This window comes from Salvia splendens, chromosome 15, assembly GCF_004379255.2.
Source record: "Salvia splendens isolate huo1 chromosome 15, SspV2, whole genome shotgun sequence".
NCBI lineage: Eukaryota > Viridiplantae > Streptophyta > Magnoliopsida > Lamiales > Lamiaceae > Salvia > Salvia splendens.
The window spans coordinates 17,233,200-17,255,073 of NC_056046.1; the positions used below are offsets into that span (position 1 = coordinate 17,233,200).

Here is a 21,874-nt window from a genome sequence, read left to right on the forward strand (position 1 = left end):
ATGGCCCGAACTGTGTTGAGCCAGTCTCTTCCCAGGATGATGTTATACGGGGACCGAGCTTTTACCACAAAAAACTCGATCATCGTACTGGAGCTAGTAGGCGCTCTTCCCACCGTAATCGGAAGGCTGATAGTACCTTCAGGGCGGGTGTCTTCCTGGGCGAAACTTTTCAGAGGAAGTGGGGCCGGACTGAGCCGAGCTGGATCCACTTCCAGTTTATCAAAACATTCTTTAAAAAGAATGCTAACCGACACTCCTGTATCCACAAACACTCTGTGGATCAGTTTGTTTGCCACTCCGGCTTGAATGACAATCGCGTCTTGATGAGGAGAAATGGTCGGGACGGGATCTGCATCTGAAAACGTGATTACTTCCTCCTTCTTCAGCCTTTTATGCATAGGCTCCTCTCGATTGACGCCTCTGCGTTCTGCTTTTAGAGACGACTTAGTCTTCCCGGCTGGGAGAGCGTCAATAGTCTGGATTACTCCGTCATATTGCGGCTCGTCATCGTCTTCGGGATCCTTTTGCCTTTTAGGATCCTGAGGAGCGCAGTTCGCACCTCTCTGTTTCTTATTCTTCTTCGGCAGCTTGCTTTGGTATTTTTTTAACGTCCCTGCTTTCACAAGAACATCAATACCTGCTGCCAAATTTCGGCATTCCTCGGTATCGTGACCGTGGTCTTGATGGTAGGAGCAGTACGTATCCTGACTTCGGCGCGTGGCTGATTTCGTCATCCGCTTTGGTTTTTCGAACATATCAGAATGCAGTTCGAAAATTTCCGCTCTCGACTTGTTCAATGGTACGAACTGAGCGGGCGGTTTCTCAAGATCGAGACGTGGTCCCAATCTGCCTTGTACCGGTGCCCTTTGAATTCTTTCAAAAGGAGTTCGGCGAGGAAGCCCCTGATCGCTATGATCGGGCTTCTTTTTGTCTCCTCTGGATGAGCTGTCTAAAGACCGTTTTCGACGGTCTGCCTCATCGGCACGAGAAAACTGGTCCGCAATGTCCCACATCTCTTGAGCTGTTTGCGGACTGCACTCAACGAGCTTTCTGTAGAGAGCTCCGGGCAGAATTCCATTTTGGAATGCCGAAATGACAAGTAGATCATTGAGATCATCTACTTGTAGGCATTCCTTGTGGAATCTCGTCATGAAGTCGCTAATTTTTTCATCGCGACCTTGACGTATAGAAAGCAGCTGAGCCGAAGTGATTCGGGCTTCCGCTTTCTGGAAGAATCTCCTGTGAAAAACATCCATTAGATCTCTGTAAGATCTAATGCTCCCTTGAGGGAGGCTGTCAAACCACCTTCTTGCGTTCCCGATAAGCAGCTCGGGAAACAGCTTACACATGTGAACCTCATTGAGACCTTGGTTCGCCATATTATACTGATAGCGTCCCAGGAAATCATGAGGATCCACTAACCCGTCATAAGTCATTGACGGAGTTCGGTAATTCTGTGGCAATGGAGTTCGGGTGATATCATCCGAAAATGGAGTCTTCAGCGCTCCATACATGGCGAATCCGACATCTCTTCGGTATGGTGGAGATGGAGTTCTCCTGTGATTTCGGTACCGAGGAGGAACAGGAACATGTCGGTGGTGAGGATTCTTTCTCCTGGAAGGTGCGACACTACTGCGGTAGTGACTTTCATGTCTGGAGGGGGAGGGAGAATCCGCCGTTTTCTTCTCCGGCTTCTGGCTCTTTTGCAGGAATGTTAAGAACTCATCCTGCTTCTCAGCCAAGAACAACTTGACAGCCTCATTCAAAGCGAGCTGCTGGGGAGGCTCGGTGCGATGACTTTTTGAGTGGTTTGTTCCTTCACCGTGAGAACTGGAGGCAGATTTCTCCCGAGGCTGTTTTCCAGACCTATGGGCTGGACTAGCTTCCTCACCTTCATCACGGACGGAAGTATGGGTATTATGTGATCTGGTACGCATTTTTTTTTTTTTGGTAGAAAAGGATCAAAAACTCGCTTTTATCACAGTTTTGGTTCTCTGTTTCCCACAGACGGCGCCAGTGATGATGTGGCGAATTTTTGATGGGAATAAATGCAAGTAATAAATGATCACAACACGGAAAATTACGTGGTTCGATTTACTGAGGTAAATCTACGTCCACGGGAAGAAGAGAGGGCAAATTTGTATTGCTTGGTCTCGCTTACAGATTACAATACTGATTTGCTATAAGATTCAGGATCTAGAGAGCTTAACCCCTGTTTATCTGATCTAGGTTCTATTTATACATTGAACTAAGATCGTGGTTTGCAGCACCACTCACTAGATCGTGGATGGTTGATAACTGCTTAACACCACTAAATAGATCGTGGGTGTAATGGAGGTCGTGGAGATCCTGCATGGGTCCACTATCTCCTTGTTCGGTCGAACACTGAGACCGAACTGCTGAACTTTGCCGATTAGCTTTTGCCGATCTGAGAGTAGAGCTTGATTGGTTCTTTTGCCGATCTGAGAGTAGAGCTTGATTGGTTGGCTTTTACCGAGCTGTAGGCTGCGACTCTACTCTTTGGTTGTGCCGAACCGAACTCTTTGGTCATGCCGAACTGATACTCTTTCTTGGGTTTTGGGCTGATGGGCCGTCACTGTTATTGGGCTCGCAACTAGGGTTTAGTTGTTTAGTTCGTACCCCATCAATCATCCATACTAAATCGTATACAGATTTATAATAAATTTGTACTATAATGATCCATATTGATTTCATATTAAATATATATAGTGATCTACGCTCAATTGTATACCGATCAATATTATATCAATATGTATTTTGTATGTATAACAAAATTTCTTAATTCTAGTTTCATTTACAAAAGAAATTGACAATCTCATGAGACATTATAATGCAATTTATTGTTAGTGTTATCGGGAGTTATAATCACTGGACACCGCATCTTCACTTGAAGCACTACTATTAGGTTTGACGTTGTAACAAGCAAACACAAGTAGCTAGACGAGCAAACAATTCCAGCCTACAACCCAAAGAAATAATTAAATTTCCTAATCTTATATCAAAATATAACAATTAATGTCCACACAATGTCTCATTTAACCCTGATTCACATTTTTATAAAGCAAGCTGACATTCGTATTTTTAATTTCGATTTGATATTTTTATGAGGAACGTTGACATTCATATGTTTTAACCTCGATGGTCCATTCTCTAGATCCAATTATCCATATTAGGTAGTTGTCATCCACTAAAATAGGAGTAGAAGAGTAAGCCGAAAAGGATGTTGTCTACAAAGAAATTTGATCACAATAATTAATCAGTAAATAAAATAATATTGGGTTGTTCTAGATTTGGGGCACAAACCTATAATGACCACAATGGAACGTCCAAGATCGATTCCGTGCATCTTTTAAGTAAGAAGAATTGATATTTCTGGTTGAACGAGAGAGTATTGGGAAGTGTATGAACCTCGTGTTTGTGTTTGTGTCTGTGATTGTGTTTGTGTTAGCGTTGATATTAGTATTAGTATGTGTGTTTGTTTATATATATAAATGATTTATAGTCCACTGAAATAATTACAGTAATATTTACATATTAAGTTAGAAAGGTGAGTAAATCGCAATAAATTAATTTAAAGATATTTGTTGATCTATGGATGAATTAAAATGGTCGATGGTGTGAACGAATAATATTACCCTTTTTCTGTTTAACCACGGGTGTATCGAATCCGCTTTTGGCGGAATCCGACTAATCCTGCTTGACCGAGCTTGCGGATTAAGGCCGAAAGTCTCCCAGCGGTGCCGAGGTTTGAACCCATGACCTCAAGGTCACCACAGCTCCGCGCTGCCAATTGCGCAAGAATATTACCTATCAATAGAACATGACATAGATTTTGGAAAGGAAAGATATATGGTTATACAGTAATGCTATGCGGCCACAATGTGGCTCGCCACACGGTGGCAGTTTTGTAAATAGTTGAAACAAATAATATTATAAAATAATAGTTCTAGATAGTGCTCAAGTATTTTGACATAATCACCCTTATCCTTCCAATTTGAGAGAATACTCATTTAATTACAAATTTAAATTTGAAAACAATCTCTCTCTATACTAATTACAACTCCATTTCCCAAAAATAATTATTATCGGATCCTTAAAAGGGATGACATCAAAACATGACAATATACTAGTCATATGAAATTTGTAAAATAATACAATAACTTTAAACAATTAAACGTGATATAGTAATTATTATTATTACTATTATTATTAATATTTATTAATGTATTTACTATTGTCGTTGACTTTATTATAATAACATTATTTTTTAAATTATCATCCATTTCAAATGTTAAACTTTGTATTATACTTTATATCACTAAATTTATATTAACTTATCATATGCTATTAGTATTACGGAGTACTCCTATTATTTAATTATTGGTGCAAAACGTGACACACACTTTAGACCTATACAATTAAAAGAATTTAATTATAATATTATATTATACTACATTTACTTAATATTGTTAATTTTTATTATAAATAAAAATATGAGAACATAAGAGTAATAAGTATAAAGAGTTATCGAAAGTTGAGGAAAATATAGATGGAGAATTAAGGAAGGGGTAGATTAGTCTTGAAAAATTTGTACTTTCCAAGTGCATTAAATTTGGTTGGAAAATGTAATTACGGCCGGCCATAATATGGCCATTTAGCATCACTCATGGTTATAATTGTACACTGGGTTATAACTTAATCCGTACTTAATTAATACTTTATCATTGATAAGATTATTTTTGGGAATAAACATTTTAAGATAATGAAAATTAAGAAAATGAACTATGATTCTATGCAAACGTGTAAGAAGAATGACTGAACTGATTGAAAGAACATATAAACCCTAGTTTGTTGAATTCCAAATTTTGTTAAGACCGTCCGCGCCATTCATCGTCCGCCCCCACTGTGGGTGTGTGGCATAGGCCGCGGACGATAGTCGCGGCCTATGCTTCGGGCGCGACTTAAACCGCGGACGATGGCCATCGTCCGCGCCATCGTCCGCTCCATTGCGGACGTCGCGGACGATGGCACGCGGTTTCGTTTTTTTATATAAATCTCGTTTCTCATTCAGTTGTGCATATGAACATATCGACTATCTCTCAACATCCATCGAAAATGAATCCCGGCGAAGACACCAATAGTTCTAGTTCGTCTGATTCCGGTCGTTCGATTGACGAAGCATTAGATGCAGCCGTTGAAGAGGCCATGGCGGCATGCTATTCGCAAATGCAGCGCGAGAAGGCGACGGCTGCAGCGGCGGCTGAGCAAGTCCATCGTCCTATTCGACATAGGACGTATGTCCGACGCAACCACGAGGAAGCTCACAGGCGTCTGGTTGAAGACTATTTTGCCGATCAACCACGTTGGGGCCCGACTGTGTTCCGCCGCCTGTTTCGAATGTCGAGGTACCTTTTTCTCAGCATTGTTCGTACATTGTCTTCACGTGAAGAATACTTCACGTTTCGGGAGGACGGCATCGGGAAACCCGGCCTTACACCATTGCAAAAGTGCACGACTGCTATTCGTCAGTTGGCATACGGCACCACGGCGGACCTTTTTGACGAGTACCTCCTCTGTGGGGAGACTACAGGCCGCGAGTGTCTGAAGTACTTTTGTCGGGGGATAGTAGAGGCCTATGGCGACACATATTTGCGCAAGCCGACAGCCACTGATTGCCAGAGTCTGATGCAGATGCACGAGAGGGCGCACGGGTTTCCTGGGATGCTCGGGAGCATCGACTGTATGCACTGGCAGTGGAAGAACTATCCGACGGCGTGGAGAGGCCAATTCACAAGTGGATACAAGGGCAACCACCCGACGATGATCCTCGAAGCCGTCGCTGACTATCGGCTTTGGATCTGGCATGCTTACTTCGGCGTAGTCGGGTCAAACAACGACATCAACGTCCTCAACTCGTCCACCCTCTTCACCGACCAATGTAACGGCAACGGCCCGGCCATAGAGTTCACTGCCAACAGACGCCAATACCATATAGGGTACTACTTGGCCGACGGCATCTACCCACGGTGGCCAGTTTTCCTAAAGACGGTCAGCTGCCCGATTGGTGAGAAGAGGGTTTTATTTGCACAAAAGCAAGAGGCGGCGCGGAAGGATGTAGAGCGGGCATTTGGGGTGCTCCAATCACGGTGGGCAATTGTGAAAGGGCCGGCTCGTTTCTGGTACAAGGAAGTCATCGCCGATGTCATATATGCGTGCATAATCATGCACAACATTATAGTCGAGAGTGAAGGCGGAAGCATCACCGATTGGAATGACGACGACCGTGCATCTAGCTCTGCCGACACATCAACCGAGACACCCGATAGAGGGTTACCGTTAGGTTTCGATGAGGTTTTATCTAGGCAGGCCTCAATGTGCAACCAACAGGAGCATGCGCAGCTCATGAGCGACATGATTGAAGAAGTGTGGGCTCGTAACCGCCGTCGCTGAGTTTGCGTTTTTTATTATTTCGCATTGTAATGTATTAATTTTTATTAAATGAATGAAGTTTTTAAAATTCGTATTTTAAATGTATTTTTGTTTTTTTTAATTCGTATGTATTTTGTAAATATTACAAAATTGATGATGTGGCGCGCCATAGGGCGCGCCTTAGGGCGCCCCACTGCGGATGGCCTAATAATACTCCCTCATTCTCACAATAGTATGCATTATTAGTTGATTCTTTAGTTTTCAAAATAGACAAAAAAATATGAAACTGCAAGGGATATATAATAATAATAATAATAATAATAATAATAATAATAATAATAAAGAATTAATAAAATAATATAAAAATCTGCCAATTTACATTATTGACTCGAAGAGACTGCTTCGTTATTTACAATTATTTATACCAAATTTATAATATTTTGTAGTGTAAATATCATACCAAATACTCTAACTTTTTATAATATTTTTAGTGTAAATATCATCCCAAATACTCAAACTTTTTATAATACTTTAACTTAAAAGACTATCTAACTATTTTTTTATTTATAAAATTTGAGAAAAGAAATGAAATTAAATCCAAAAGTAAATATATTTTATTCAGAAACCCAAAATAAAATGGTTTTGGATTGGATGTCCTACTCCAATATCAGAATATCAGAATAAATAAGATACTTTTATATTTTATTGAAAAGAGGAATATCTAGCGACAGCGATGAAGAATCACATGAGAGTGGATGGAAGACTATATCTGCAATTCACTTCCTCTCTAACCCTCACTCTCCTTCCTCTCCACCATCACCTTGAATCTCTCCTCCTCCACCTCCTCCTCCTCCTCCTTATCCTCCGCCACGCTCTACGGCGGGTCCCACCCCCACCCCCAATTCACTCTCTCGCTTCCCTGCCACAAGCTGCACAAGGCGATCATCTGCTCCGCCGCTGCGAAGAGCGTCTCTGCCGTGATCGACCAAGGACTCGGTGAGTCTCGATCGGAACTGACCCGAATTGCAGATCTCAGCCACGTCTCCGGCGTGCTAGGGTGCCAATGGGGGGACGAGGGCAAAGGAAAGCTCGTTGATATTCTCGCGCAGCACTTCGACATCGTCGCTCGCTGTCAGGTCTGTCTTTCTGCTCGCATTTTACTTTTAGGTTCAATTCCGCTCGGCATTTCTAGTTTTTCTTCGAATTTAGGGCTTGTCGGTATGTGAAGTTTGCCAAAAGCTATAGTTTCGTTTGTTCCTGTATTGATTGTTGCTATTTTCGATACTTTGAATTTTAATTTTGTTTGTCTCTCACCAGCTAACAAAAAAATGTTTTGACTGTTGCATTTGATTTTATTGTAATTTTATGCGAATGTAGTGTATCTCACGGTTTGCATATCCAGTTGATGATTACAAATTAAATGAAATTAGAGGAATATGCAAAAGCTGTGTTTTTGATAATGTGCTAACAATCTAGTCCAGTGGAGTTAAGTTTGGCTAGTGTTAGGGGGTAAAAAGCTATACCTTATAGTTCGTGCTTCTGGTTTAGAGTTTCCTTTTTTTGTGAATTTTTTGGTTCCTCGTGGAGGAATATTATGTGAATTAAATAGTTGTTCTGTGTGAGGAAACGCCTCATTGATATAGTGATCAGCTGCATATACTATTTAGCATGTTATGCAAATGCATTAAAAGGTCTATTTACAATTTTAGGTGCACAATAGGACTACTCGACAGTGTCTTGCCATTTATTGCAGATGATATATAACGCTGGCGTAGTTTTTATTTGAATATATAGTGTTTTGAGTCTCATTAAAAGAAGATTGTGGTTCCATTTTTATGACCTGCTTTTTCTTAATTTGTCAACGCCATTTACTGTTAGGGTGGAGCTAATGCTGGCCACACAATTTACAATTCAGAGGGCAAAAAGTTTGCACTTCACCTCGTTCCCTCTGGAATTCTTAATGAAGAAACAGTCTGTGTGATTGGTAATGGAGTTGTGGTGCATATGCCAGGGTTCTTTAAGGAAGTGGATGGGCTTGAAGCCAATGGAGTCTCTTGCAAAGGAAGAATACTTGTGTTTGACCGTGCTCACCTGCTGTTTGATTTTCATCAAGCTGTGGACGGGCTTAGGGAAGCCGAACTTGCTAAGTCATTTATTGGCACCACCAGGAGAGGCATTGGCCCTTGCTATTCGAGCAAGGTTATTCGGAATGGCTTAATTAAGAGTAAGTGACTTGAGGCATATGGATACATTTCCTCAGAAGCTAGATATTTTATTATCTGACGCTGCCTCAAGATTCAAGGGTTTTAACTATACCCCTGAAATGCTCAGGGAAGAAGTTGAACAATATAAGAGGTTTGCTGAGAGGTTGGAACCTTACATTACTGACACACTGCATTTCATGAATGATGTCTTGTCTCGAAAACAGAAGATTTTGGTGGAAGGTGGTCAGGCAACCATGCTGGATATAGATTTTGGAACTTACCCTTTCGTAACTTCTTCAAGTCCATCTGCTGGAGGAATCTGCACCGGTCTCGGTATTGCTCCTAGAGTCCTTGGTGATCTTATAGGCGTGGTAAGCTTTTCTCGTATGAATTTGCCATAATTGTAGAGTTATCTTGTTCATGTTCAATACTTGTACTCTGAATTGCTGAATGAATTCTGTTGGACAATGGTGCAGGTGAAATCATACACAACACGAGTTGGATCAGGTCCTTTCCCAACAGACTTACTGGGTAAAGGCGGCGATCTTCTTAGGTTTGCTGGGCAGGAGTTTGGCACCACTACTGGCCGCCCTCGTCGTTGTGGCTGGCTGGACATAGTTGCACTGAAATATTGTTCTCAGATAAATGGGTTCTCGTCTCTGAACCACACCAAACTCGATGTATTGTCTGATCTACCCGAAATCCAGCTGGGTATTTCTTACAGGCTACCCGATGGCTCACCAGTCAATTCATTCCCTGGAGATCTTCGTCTTCTGGAGCAGATCCAAGTAAGCCCTCATCTTATTTTCTTCGGAATAAGTCACGCCTCTACAAACATTATTGCTTTTGTGTTTCCCTTTTCTTAGTTGGTAATTTCCTCTCCTCGGTTCTCTCTTGCTAGGTCGAATACGAGGTTATGCCTGGTTGGCAGGTCGATATTTCTTCCATCAGAGAGTACTCTCAGCTACCAAAGGCAGCTCGTGACTACGTAGAGAGGATAGAAGAGCTCGTAGGTGTACCCGTTCACTACATAGGCGTTGGACCAGGCCGCGATGCCCTCATATACAAGTAAAGTCTTTTCCTTGTGAAGAGTAAACTCTCCCTTGGAAATTTCTGCCACCCTGATTGAGGGCTGATTCTCTGATTTGTTTCATAAAAATCTGAAAAATGTTTGATTTGCTGACGTGAAATTTGTGTAGATTTCTCCTCAAATTTGTAGTTTGTATCGTCACATCCTAAGCTCCGTAATTAAAGACACGGTTTTCAATCAGCCTTTGATTGGAAATTAATTAGAAATCAACATAAAGATGCAAATTTGTAAAATATTGACTTATGTCCAAGAGACTAAGAACTTCCAATGTGGTAAAAATGTTAGCTAGCTAATATTTGTCTCATACTATAAAAATATATTGTTGAGTCTCGATTATTGATTTGGCATGTAGCCAATTTTACAATTGGCTCATTTTGACCAATTAGAACAAATGGAATTATAGAAAAATATTGATATCATTTTCTTGCAAAATGACTCAAAAATTTCAATGCTGAATATATTTTTATAGTTTATCAGTATGGGTTAGGCCCCATGGTTTAAAATTACCTTATTTTCTAAAATCAATTATTTCATGATACGTGGTTTTACCTTTTGTAGATCTCAGTAATCAATAAGGGTAACGCTTACATAGAGTGATTACCCACAAACACTCGATCTTCCAAGCTATATTAACAAAAATTAATAACAAAATTTGCTAATTACTAAAATATAATGAAGAACTAACTAAGAGCACCCACAACCGTGCTCTTGCCAACGAGCACGGTTGTGGGTCCGGTCCCACTTTTTCTGTCTGCTCTTAGGCAAGAGCACACAACACCCACAGTTGTGCTCTTCCGCAAGGACTAGCGCAAGAGTCCCACCATACTATTATTCAATTTAAATAAAAACATTTCTATAATATTAAAATTCATTAAAAAACCCGAAATAATATTACAAATAAAATAAAAAAGACATAATTAAAATCCTAAAAAATAAAAATTACATAATTAAAATCCTAAAAATTAAAAATTACATAATTAAAAATTGAAAGTGGGTAGAAAACGGATATAATATTTTTGGGAAGTGGGAAAATATTTTTTTTATTTTTAATCGGTTTTTTAATTAAAAACCGATTTTTTTTTAAAAAAATATTCAAATGCAACGGCTATGCCGTTGCCCAATCAGCGCCGGCCACGTCACTTGCTCGCTGGCACGGACGTGCTCGATGCATCGAGCAGCGCCATGCCAGCGGCGGACAGCGTCTCCGTGCCGCTGGCACGGACGGACGGACTCCGTCCTGCTCACCGTTGCAGATGCTCTAAAGTAAATGGTATTTTTAGGATATATGCTCCAATCTTTTTCGAACTTTGATGATTATTTTATGTACTAGTAACTTATTTGCATTGTGACTATGATCAATCCCGTTTTATTAAATTTATTCAAGTTTTTTCCATTTACAAATTTTATCCTAAGTTTTTTGAACTTGCATCAATTTTATCAACATGTATTCAGATAGTACTTGTTTCTAAGTTTGTTTTGGTTTGGGCAGAATAAAAATAGTCAGAATTAATAAGGACTGGCCTACCTTCATCAGATTATATACTAGTGTTCACTTTTTCAGATATGAGCTCTGTTTTAGTGTAAAATGAATTCCAAATTAATTAAAAAGGCGGTCCATTAACACCGAATTGCCCATATTAACCCTAAACGCATTCAAAATTTTCAAGTCCCCGCGCATTATCAACAAAACGCGGCTTTTTTGTTCAAATAATTCATTTTTTGCAGGTTTAAGTATACGTCCTCCAATTCGAATTCACACACCGAACGCGCACGACTGGAGCTTCAACTCGGGAGTAATCTCTCCCCATCCCCTTCGAATTTCAAAAGTATAGTGTTGGATTGTTGAATTTATGAAAGTGCTACTTCAATGTTATTTGGTATGCGATGACTTACCGCGATGGAGTTTTTTACAGCTTCGAGAGTTTCGTTATATGCCTTTTTGATTATTATGAAATTTGATTCGTTGGTTGGAGTTGTGTAGTGTTTTCCAATGAATTTAGCCGCTGCTATAGTTGTGTTTGTTTGGGTAAAATCGTTACCAAAGTGAAATTATGTGCTTCGTCGTATCCTATTATATCGAACACGTTCTTAAATTTGATGGGGTTCAATACATGAAATTTTTTGGCAGGTGTAATGGCTGAGTCACAACACGGTACCGGAGTTCGTATGAAAGGCATACAAGCATCTGAAGGTTTGTGTGTCGTTCGACTCTCTGTTTTATGCAAAATGGTGTTGTATAAATCAGTTATAGAACTTTTGTTTTACAATTGTGCAATTGCGGGCAGGAGCCCCGAGCTCTGACTCGTCGGAAATTCCGCAAGGGTGATCAAACTCGGAGGACGTGGACCGTTCAGGAAGAGGAAATCTGGGCTGTATCAATGCTCGAACTCCTTGCTAGGGGATGGAAATCCGACAATGGATTTCACTCAGGGTATTTGGGAAGGATTGAAGATAACATGCGTGTTGAATTCCCAAATACCGACCTCAAAGGCACGCCCCATATCACATCCAAGATAACAACATGGAAGAAGAACTACATCAGTTTGACAAAGATACTAGCGAGGAGTGGCGTGGGGTTCAATTCGGATGGAAAGTACATGATAGAATGCGATGATGACCAATGGGAGGCGATCGTCCAGGTATTATGTGTCAATTTGTTCGGTGCAACTGAGTATAAAATCCCCTATTTTTTATTTTTGCTAAGGGAGCACCGACTGAGTCATGCTGCATTATTGTATATTGTTTTGTTTTACCAACTTTGGCTGATAAGGACGCCAAAGGAATGCAGACAAAGCCATGGCCATTATGGGAAACGTGGAAGGCCATCTTCGGCAAGGATCGTGCGATCGGTGGAGGTGCTGAACAGGTTGATGCTGCTAACCTCCAAGGCAGCAGTGAAGTCAATGAAAATGACTACTACCCATTCTTTGAGGATGAAGAGATCAACAATGTGCTTCCAATGTCACAACAGGTAATGAATGAATCAAACAACTCGGGCAACAATGGCAAACAAACTTCCACTAACAAGTCTAGCTCTAGCAAGAAACGCAAGCACGAGGGTCCTGATGCAGCCCTTATGGAGTTCCTCGCAAATCTGCACTATGAGACTAATTCTAGTTTGGAGGTAATTTCGGCTAGGATCGGCTATGAATTTGACCTTGGAAAGGCAAGACAAGATGTTTTTGATAAGCTTTGCACGGTGGAATACCTCACACTTGCGCAACGTTATCAACTATGCAACATCCTAGGCAATAAATCTCAGGGCCTGGAGGTATTCATGGGAATGCCGGTGGGTGCACGTCTCGGATACCTGCTGATGCTAATCGAAGAGAAACACAATGGCTCTTGAATGATGGGGTTTATGATCTATATCATGGCTAATGTTCTTGTTGTTTTTGGTTGGTCTTCTATGTGTATAGTTCGCAGTAATGTCATGCATATTTTGTAAGTAAGCAGCGTGCTTGTACTAGCAAGTGAAACTCAGAAGCCTAATGTGTGACACATATTTTGTAAGTAGCTAGGGAATTAGCCTTTGAACTGCAACTCTATGTAATTATTTTGGGACTTTTGGTCAATCATATCTGCAAAAACTATGTATGTTAATACATCGTGCCTGCTCAGCATTTGGTTGCTCGTGATGCATACTACTCGCCATGTAAATATGAGAGTGTATGCTGCTATAGCTATAACAGACCGGCTGCCATCAACAAGTTCATACAAAAGCATCACCTAATATTCATATTTTTAGTTCATAAACAAAGCACCAACAGTCGACTTAAATACACCGTACATCAAAACAAAACACGGTGCTACACCTATTACAATACTAGGGGTTTTGTACGCCACCCAAAACGTAGGTCCGACAGAATGAGATGCAATTCTATGGCATTACTATATATGCTAGCCTAGCAGAGATTAGGACCTACTCATTACTATATAACTTAGTTAGAAATTGAGACGCCTGATGATATTGTGTGGCCACCGACGGAGTGGTGAGTTTGAAGCAACAGAACTCGCATTGGGGGATCGAGTAGAGGGGCCATCTTCATCTTTCTTCGCTGCACTGGCTTCACCAAAACCTGGCCGCTCTCAAGGCGAGTTACCAGCCTCCCATCCGGGCCAATGTCTATGAAATACATGCCCATGTCAGTGGTTGACTCCCGATCAGCTAGAGGTTTGTCATCTTTCGGAAATAGTTTACGTCGAACCGTTTGAGGTGGGAAAATAACCGGAGAGTTCACCTCTGCTTTGAAGCCACTAACCTCGTAACAGCTCGGTTCATCAGTAGGGATCACCTCGGTGCAGTCAGAAAGCACTATCACATCGACTTCTCCTTCCTTCTTGACGTCGTCCATCCCGTACAAGCATGCCAGCTGCGAGAAGTGGGGATCATCTCGGTGGTAGTACCCTGCCGCAAATGGAGTTTTCTGCACAATTATCATGGATAAGGAGTTGCACTCACAATGTATAACACAAAAAAGAGCATACTGACCTTTAGAATTTTCTCCCATATCTCATCGGTCGCACGCACCAACTTAGCCTCCACGTCATATGATGCGCCTTTGTAACCCACGACCGCCTTGAAGGTGTACCTCTGCTTCAGGAAGTCGAGACGTTGTTTAATGTCCACATCGGTCAACAGAATGGTGGTTTTAGTATGCACTCCGTGCCGTGCCGTCATCAAGAACCAAGTTGGAAAATCATCGAGCTTCTATTGGGTCTCCCTCTTCAGCTTGATGATCATGTTTAGGACAATCTCGTCGGTCTCCATACTGGGGTTTGTATACTAAAAGATGCTTCGAGCGTACATGTTATGAGAATAAATAATATAATATAATGGTTTATTATTGAAATATAATAAACAAGTCTAAGGATTCTTACTAAGAAGGTTAAAGTAGGGGAATACGATAACTTTCATGTGTTCACCAGTAGGGGACTTGACCAGATCTAATAAGAAGAAAAATGAGTTCACAACCTAGATAGGCACTGGCTACCTATTGGTATGGTTGCAGTGTTTGTGATAATTCTCTCTTACCTAAGAAGATATTAGTAACACTGGTGTGGTAAAACATTGAAAGGATCTAATACGAAATATATTCTTTATTGCTATCTACTGAAAGAATATACTTAAGAAAATTTAGTATTTTCTAGTCTACGATATTAATATCAATATTGTTTATTTAGTCAGACACCACTTTGACTTATCAATATAGGAAAGTTTGTACGTAACTCAAACATGGTATCTTAGTTGGTAGTAAATGAATAACATGAAGGTATTGGAATATTATTTCATAGAATTCGCGTGCCTAGTGTGGTATGATTAAATCCCCAAGAGGTGTTTGAAAAATGAATTTATTATTCAAAAATCTGCGCAGTTGGAATTTTATTCCACGAATAATAAATAAAGTTTCAAACTAGAAAACTCTTTGGAGAATTAATTAATTTCAAGCCACATAGCAAACAAAGAATTAAATTGATGGATCAAGATAATCTTAAATGCGGGAAATATTGTAAAATAAAATGGAACCCAAGTTCTTCATAAATTGGTGATTTAGATGGGAGTGCAATATTATTCTTTAGTGGAATAAAATAATATTCCATTGATAATATATTAAATCATGGGTTAATTGATTTAATTAGATATATATCTAATGGGTGAGCCCAATATCTAATCACTCCATGGATCCCCATTCTAGCCCAACAAGTCTATCTTATATAATAAACAAGTCTAAGGCTTCTTACTACTTACTAAGAAGGTTAAAGTAGGGGAATACGATAACTTTCATGTGTTCACCAGTAGGGGACTTGACCAGATCTAATAAAAAGAAAAATGAGTTCACAACCTAGATAGGCACTGGCTACCTATTGGTATGGTTGCAGTGTTTGTGATAATTCTCTCTTACCTAAGAAGATATTAGTAACACTGGTGTGGTAAAACATTGAAAGGATCTAATACGAAATATATTCTTTATTGCTATCTACTGAAAGAATATACTTAAGAAAATTTAGTATTTTCTAGTCTATGATATTAATATCAATATTGTTTATTTAGTCAGACACCACTTTGACTTATCAATATAGGAAAGTTTGTACGTAACTCAAACATGGTATCTTAGTTGGTAGTAAATGAATAACATGAAGGTATTGGAATATTATTTCATAGAATTCGCGTGCCTAGTGTGGTATGATTAAATCCCCAAGAGGTGTTTGAAAAATGAATTTATTATTAAAAAATCTGCGCAGTTGGAATTTTATTCCACGAATAATAAATAAAGTTTCAAACTAGAAAACTCTTTGGAGAATTAATTAATTTCAAGCCACATAGCAAACAAAGAATTAAATTGATGGATCAAGATAATCTTAAACGCGGGAAATATTGTAAAATAAAATGGAACCCAAGTTCTTCATAAATTGGTGATTTAGATGGGAGTGCAATATTATTCTTTAGTGGAATAAAATATAATTCCATTGATAATATATTAAATCATGGGTTAATTGATTTAATTATATATATATCTAATGGGTGAGCCCAATATCTAATCACTCCATGGATCCCCATTCTAGCCCAACAAGTCTATCTTATAAATAGAGAATGAGATGGGAAACCCTAGTACACAATACACAATTCACAACTCCTCCTCAAAACCCTAGCTGCCTTCACCGGTGATTTTTCTCTCCCTCTTGTCTAGGTTTTCGTGCCTTAGCACAAGGGAGATTAGGGTTCTTGGTTTTTGTTCTTGTTCTATCCTAATTTATAGGATTTGATAAAGACAATTTCGTGTTTTGTGTGGTTTTCCCAAGATTTTATTTCACCCTTATTGATTCTTCGAGATCCGCCCACACGGATGAATACTCAAGGACATGGGAATAGAATGGAAAATTTGTGGCCGAGAAATCAAGGATTACCGGGAGGATCAGCAAGCAACGTCAATCTTACGATGGATCAAGAGGTAACAATCGAATCTACATCAAATTGCATGTCTATGTGTTTATTTGATGTGTTCTCCGGGTAGATCTAATTTAATTGCATGAAAATTGGATTTAATCACATAGTCACCTAAATAGATCCGTAAGGACCTGTTTGATTTCTGTGTCTTCCGCTGCGGTAGTCCCAACACTCCAGGGTCCAGTTGCCGTAATATAGATACACAACTTGTTGAGGAATAAGCTTGGCGTTAGTGATGGAAGGAAGGGAATGCAAGTAGTGTGCCTAACCGTGATTTGATGCAGCTATTAAATAGAGGTTTGCACATTCATTAGTTTGAAAGACATTTATCTACTTCCATACGTCATTTCACTGGCCAAATACTCATTTCATATCACTGATCTTGGCGGATGGAATGTGTATTTATCACTTCTCACCTCCAAAAAATGCTACCAGCAACTTGCACAGACCCCATTTATGAGATTACGCGTATGTGGGATTATTTCCTCTTTTATCAAAATATTTGACTATTATATCTATATGAAGTAGGGTATTAGCCTAACGAAAATTATGTGAGTATTATATGCTAGATATGACATAAATCCACCTCATTTGACAAATAGATTTCTAAAAAAAGAAAAGACAGACCTCAATTTATAAATGGAAATTAGTGACAGTGTATCTAAATTCATTCACTACTTTAATTTATGGAAATTTATCCAAAAATATTGGGAGAAATTACCAGAATATATAAGAGAAGGTGGAGGGGAATTCTTTAACCTAATTAAATTTATTTTTTACATTGTTTCTTGATTAATGGTCTATTGTTGATTGATTCTTAAGTGATGGAATCATGGAACGCTAATTGAGTTTAGCACGGAAAGTCTATAATCATTTATAATATTTTAATTTTCACTTTCAATAATATTGATATCATTTGGAAAATTATACGCATCCAATTGGAAGATGTAGATTATTCCACTATCAAGATTAATCAAATATTGAATGTATATTAAAATATTATTATATTATATGAAATTGGTATATATATATTTTTTTCAATCAGCATACAATAATGGGGAATGCCTTTTTTTGGGTAATTAAGAGGAATTGATGAGATGTGTTAAACATAAATAGAGAGTGATTTTTTACATTACTAAAAAAATCAACAACAAAAATTCACTTATGGAAATCTATTTAAAATTTTCGAAATTACCAAAATAATGATCATAATCAGTTACAGGATTGTTTCCTAATTAATGTAATTGATTGGTAATTAATGAGATTATTGATAATTTGATATGAATTGCTCAGTGAGATTAATGAGGTGGTTTTGTTAAAATCCTTTTTTTAAAATTTTATGAACAATGGATTTAAGGCGCAACTTAAATAAATTGCATAATAAATTGCTCATTATATTATCTACGTTAATATGGATAGGGATTTCTTTCTCCAATGCAAAAATAACCATCGCAGTGGACATGTGATCATATATCATACACAAATACAAAAAACCTTCTGCTATATTTCCATGAGATAAATAAGTTGTCTGATAATATTATATAAGTATGTTTTTATAGATCAACCCAGCTTACCAATAATTACTCCAATTACAACCAAGAGGATGGCCATAAACCCGACGTGGACTAGGGTCTTCAAATCAAAGGGGTCATTCTTTGTACCCCGATGGCAACAACTGTCAAATTCGCCTGCAGACTTTGCATTTGTATTACGTTCATTAATCAGCCGTGATTTCTCACGGTGGTCGATTCATCTTATGGAGCTCTTCCTCGGGATATACTCGTCACACCACTGGAATGATCCTGCATGATTGAGATTGGCGGGGCACTTGAGATAGTACCGTCCTGCGTGCATAACATTTTTCCCTGCCTGACACAATTCCATCTTCCCCGCACCACAACCGCAGTCTGGTATGCCATCTCCCATGTCGATCTGTGGATACATTATTCAACAAAAAAGTCAACTATCAAATAGGGAAGTCAGGTAGTGTGACAAATGCCAACAGATTATATAGAAATAGGTTCACTGAAATAAAACATGTTGAAGTACACATTTCAAAAGAGGTCCCGACAAACATAATTGTTTTACATCTAAAACTATCTATTATTCCACATATTCATGGCTAAGGAGTCTCGAAACTGCGTCCATTCTGGAGTTGGATCAACATAATCTATGTAATCATGCGGGATATAATCTGCTTCAAGGATAGCTGTTGAGTTCTCTCCTTCAAACACGGCCTCTATACGGTTAGTATTCATCTCACGGCTAATGAAATTATGCAGAAGGAAGCAGGCCATGATTAACCTGATTTGTGTCTCAATTGGGTAAAACGAAACACTTCTTAATTGTTGATGTTTCTTTGATTACAACTGTGATACAAAGATACAATAACCGGGCGTAATACAACCCAAATGAAGAACGAAGATAAAAGTACAATAAACTGAATTGAAATAACAAAACGATAATCAAAACTTTAAACCGTAAAGATGTAAGCCGAGTCGAGGTGTCCTATTTCCGCAAGAAGAGATACGTCCCGGTAGTGCTCTCGGATTGACGTGTCGTCCCCAAAGATAAAACTGCTTCGTCTTGTTCGTTGCAGCACCGCAAACAAAACAAGCTCCGGCGAACTGGATGATGGTGAGGGTAGAGCTTTGACGGAAGACTATGCAGAGAGATGGAGAGAGCTATGCAAATGATATGCTTGGTTTGCAATATGATTGTGTAGAGAATGAAATGGATGCATGCCTTTTTATTGGCGCCAAGTCCACTCATTTGAATTGATGGAGTCAACACCCATTATGTGTGTCATGATAGCTTGATTGTAACCGTCGGGGGTTACAAGCCATTACTGACGTTACAAATGTCAACCATGGAGCATGAACCTGGACGGATGTATCTAGACACCTCTCACGTAGTTGTTCATTCCAGAGATGTATCTGGACGACCCGATCAATGTGCACGCATTCTATGAAGCTTTCTCCGTATGCCCATTTGCCACATTGTTTTGTCTACGTGTCCAAAATAGATAAATAAATAAATAAATAAATAAATTAATTACATATCTCCATATATCATGACATACTTTAATATATTATTTCTCACTCACCGGAAATCGGTTTAGAGAAAGTAAATATACCACAATCATCTACTCGAAGCGTAGATCGATTATAAATTATTTAATTATTTCAAAATTAAATAATCCGTCACTTGTACGACCCAGTCCATTTGCGTTAATCGGACCACGATTCCAATAGTAATATCCCCCCAACACATCTTTAAAACAGCGAAGGCTCTTTCTATAACGTTCCTAACCTGGCTATGCCTCATATTAAACAGTTCATTTGGGTTTTGGGATGCACATTTCCTACTCCCCATTCCTTGAAGTGGTATCGAACCCCCTTATATGGCGTCAAGAATCCGTAACATCCTGAAATTGATGACAGCGTTATGATCAAATGTTAATAATGTGGGTCTAGTTCATGATTGCGTATAAACAAACCTCGGGCACAAGAGAAAGATTTTTCTAAAATGGACAATTATACCTTGGGGAACCCTTAGCCCGTCGTGGTGCGACACAACGGCATCCCTGAGCACCCAAGAGTCGCCAGCTGAACCTTCCCACCCCGACAGAAAATAAACGAACTGCATGTTGCGATCACAAACAACCAATGTGTTCGTTGCAATAGAGCCCTTTTTGGTACGATAACAGGGTTTATCACTGCTACTCACTAGGACATTGATATGTGTGCCATTGAGAGCACCGAGACAGTCCTGCAACAAGAAAAAGGTCAGCATTCAACCTGCCGAATCAGCATGCTATATGTATATTGGGTAGTATTGGGAAAAACCAGACCTTAAACCATTTCCACCGGTTGTCAATGCAATCATCAGGTATGGGGGTAGGCTTCGACAGTAATACACTATGGAGACTCAAAATAGCACCTAAAACAGTATTCACATAGTGTGATACTGTGGAACCTAGCAAAGCTGAAACGAATAACAAGATTTTTATTGTGATGCGCCAAAACGCCTACAAAATTGGCCACCTGCTCAGTGAGAATTCTACACAATTTCCCAAAAGTGTTGCGATCCATTCTCAAGTTATGCAAGCAGTCTGCATCGGTGACATGAAGGAGTCTGTCCAAGTACTTTATTTGATCCGGGATCTTAGAGAGTACGCTATACTGCCTCGCTTGTTCAACGATCCTTCGCCTAGCACGTTTTGTTCGGGCTCTGATGTAACGATGTACGAGAATTGTGCTCTCAACACGGTATAAAAACATGATGTCTTCAAGCATCATGTGTATTAGGTCGTAATTGGCAGCAGGATTTCTCATCCTTGTGGTGGCCTAACGACTTCATACAAATGTAGTACATATTTGGCATCATAAGTTCATAAGTAATCAATCACTATCAAACCTCATATACATGAAACTTAATCACCACTGAGACATCAAAATAGACTGAATCATCATGGGTTTTCTGTTTATTTTATAAGATAACCTTTGTCGGTGTAGCTGCAGATTCAGGGCTCAAAATTTGGCATGGTTATCACACAGAAAATAGGACTACTTCGACATGGGTCAAATACAGATGGACTATAACACAAGTATGAGCTTGCAACAATACAAATGCCTCTAATGCGAACCATGACGATCAAATTACTCACCGAAATTTTGCAGGAGCAGGTGGGGAGCTGTTTGTATCTGGAAGTTCCACAATTTCACTGTACCGATGCGTCTAGGGAGTTAAACCCGGGATCGGTTAATGAATTAGCAAAACCACATTCAAATTAGAGACCATGTCGTCAACAATTTAAAACTTGCAAAACTGACATTTTCCGTTAGCCCTGATTCTGTTATGCGGGAGATTTTTCTGTGTAGGTTTTCCGGTGACACTGAAAACAACCAATTGGCAAGGTGAATATGTATATTAATACCGTGGGTAGTCGTCGACATCAAATTTGGGAGTTGAGCACAAAAAGTTTGAAAAAATTAGGGCTCGTCGTTTTACCTGCGAAATTACAGTTGTAGAATGAGACCTTTTCTCGGCATAAGTCTGGGTTTTGGATGATGCGAACTGAGAGCTATGTGTGTGCCATCTTCCTCGCTGTCTAGGGTTTCTGGAGCTTCAATTGTGGTGGGGGAATGATTGCTGAAGGAAGGGGGAGTGTTTCAAAAACGA

General features: G+C 39.4%; 1 long non-coding RNA gene and 1 pseudogene across 3 annotated transcripts; one reads left to right on the forward strand and one right to left on the reverse strand.

Annotated features, from left to right (window-relative positions):
* The first annotated feature begins 7,247 nt into the window (after positions 1–7,247).
* On the forward strand, positions 7,248–9,924 carry LOC121766782 (annotated as a pseudogene).
* A 9,040-nt stretch (positions 9,925–18,964) lies between these two features.
* On the reverse strand, positions 18,965–21,862 carry LOC121768264. Of its 3 annotated transcripts, XR_006043333.1 has the most exons (6): positions 21,704–21,862; positions 21,360–21,587; positions 20,544–21,046; positions 20,233–20,461; positions 19,797–20,117; positions 18,965–19,698 (listed from the first exon to the last, which is right to left on the reverse strand). It is a non-coding gene; the product is annotated as an uncharacterized LOC121768264 (long non-coding RNA). The 3 variants fall into 3 exon arrangements; XR_006043331.1 differs by having other exon boundaries at positions 20,544–21,587; XR_006043332.1 differs by having other exon boundaries at positions 18,987–19,698; positions 20,003–20,117; positions 20,544–21,587.
* Positions 21,863–21,874: the final 12 nt, after the last annotated feature.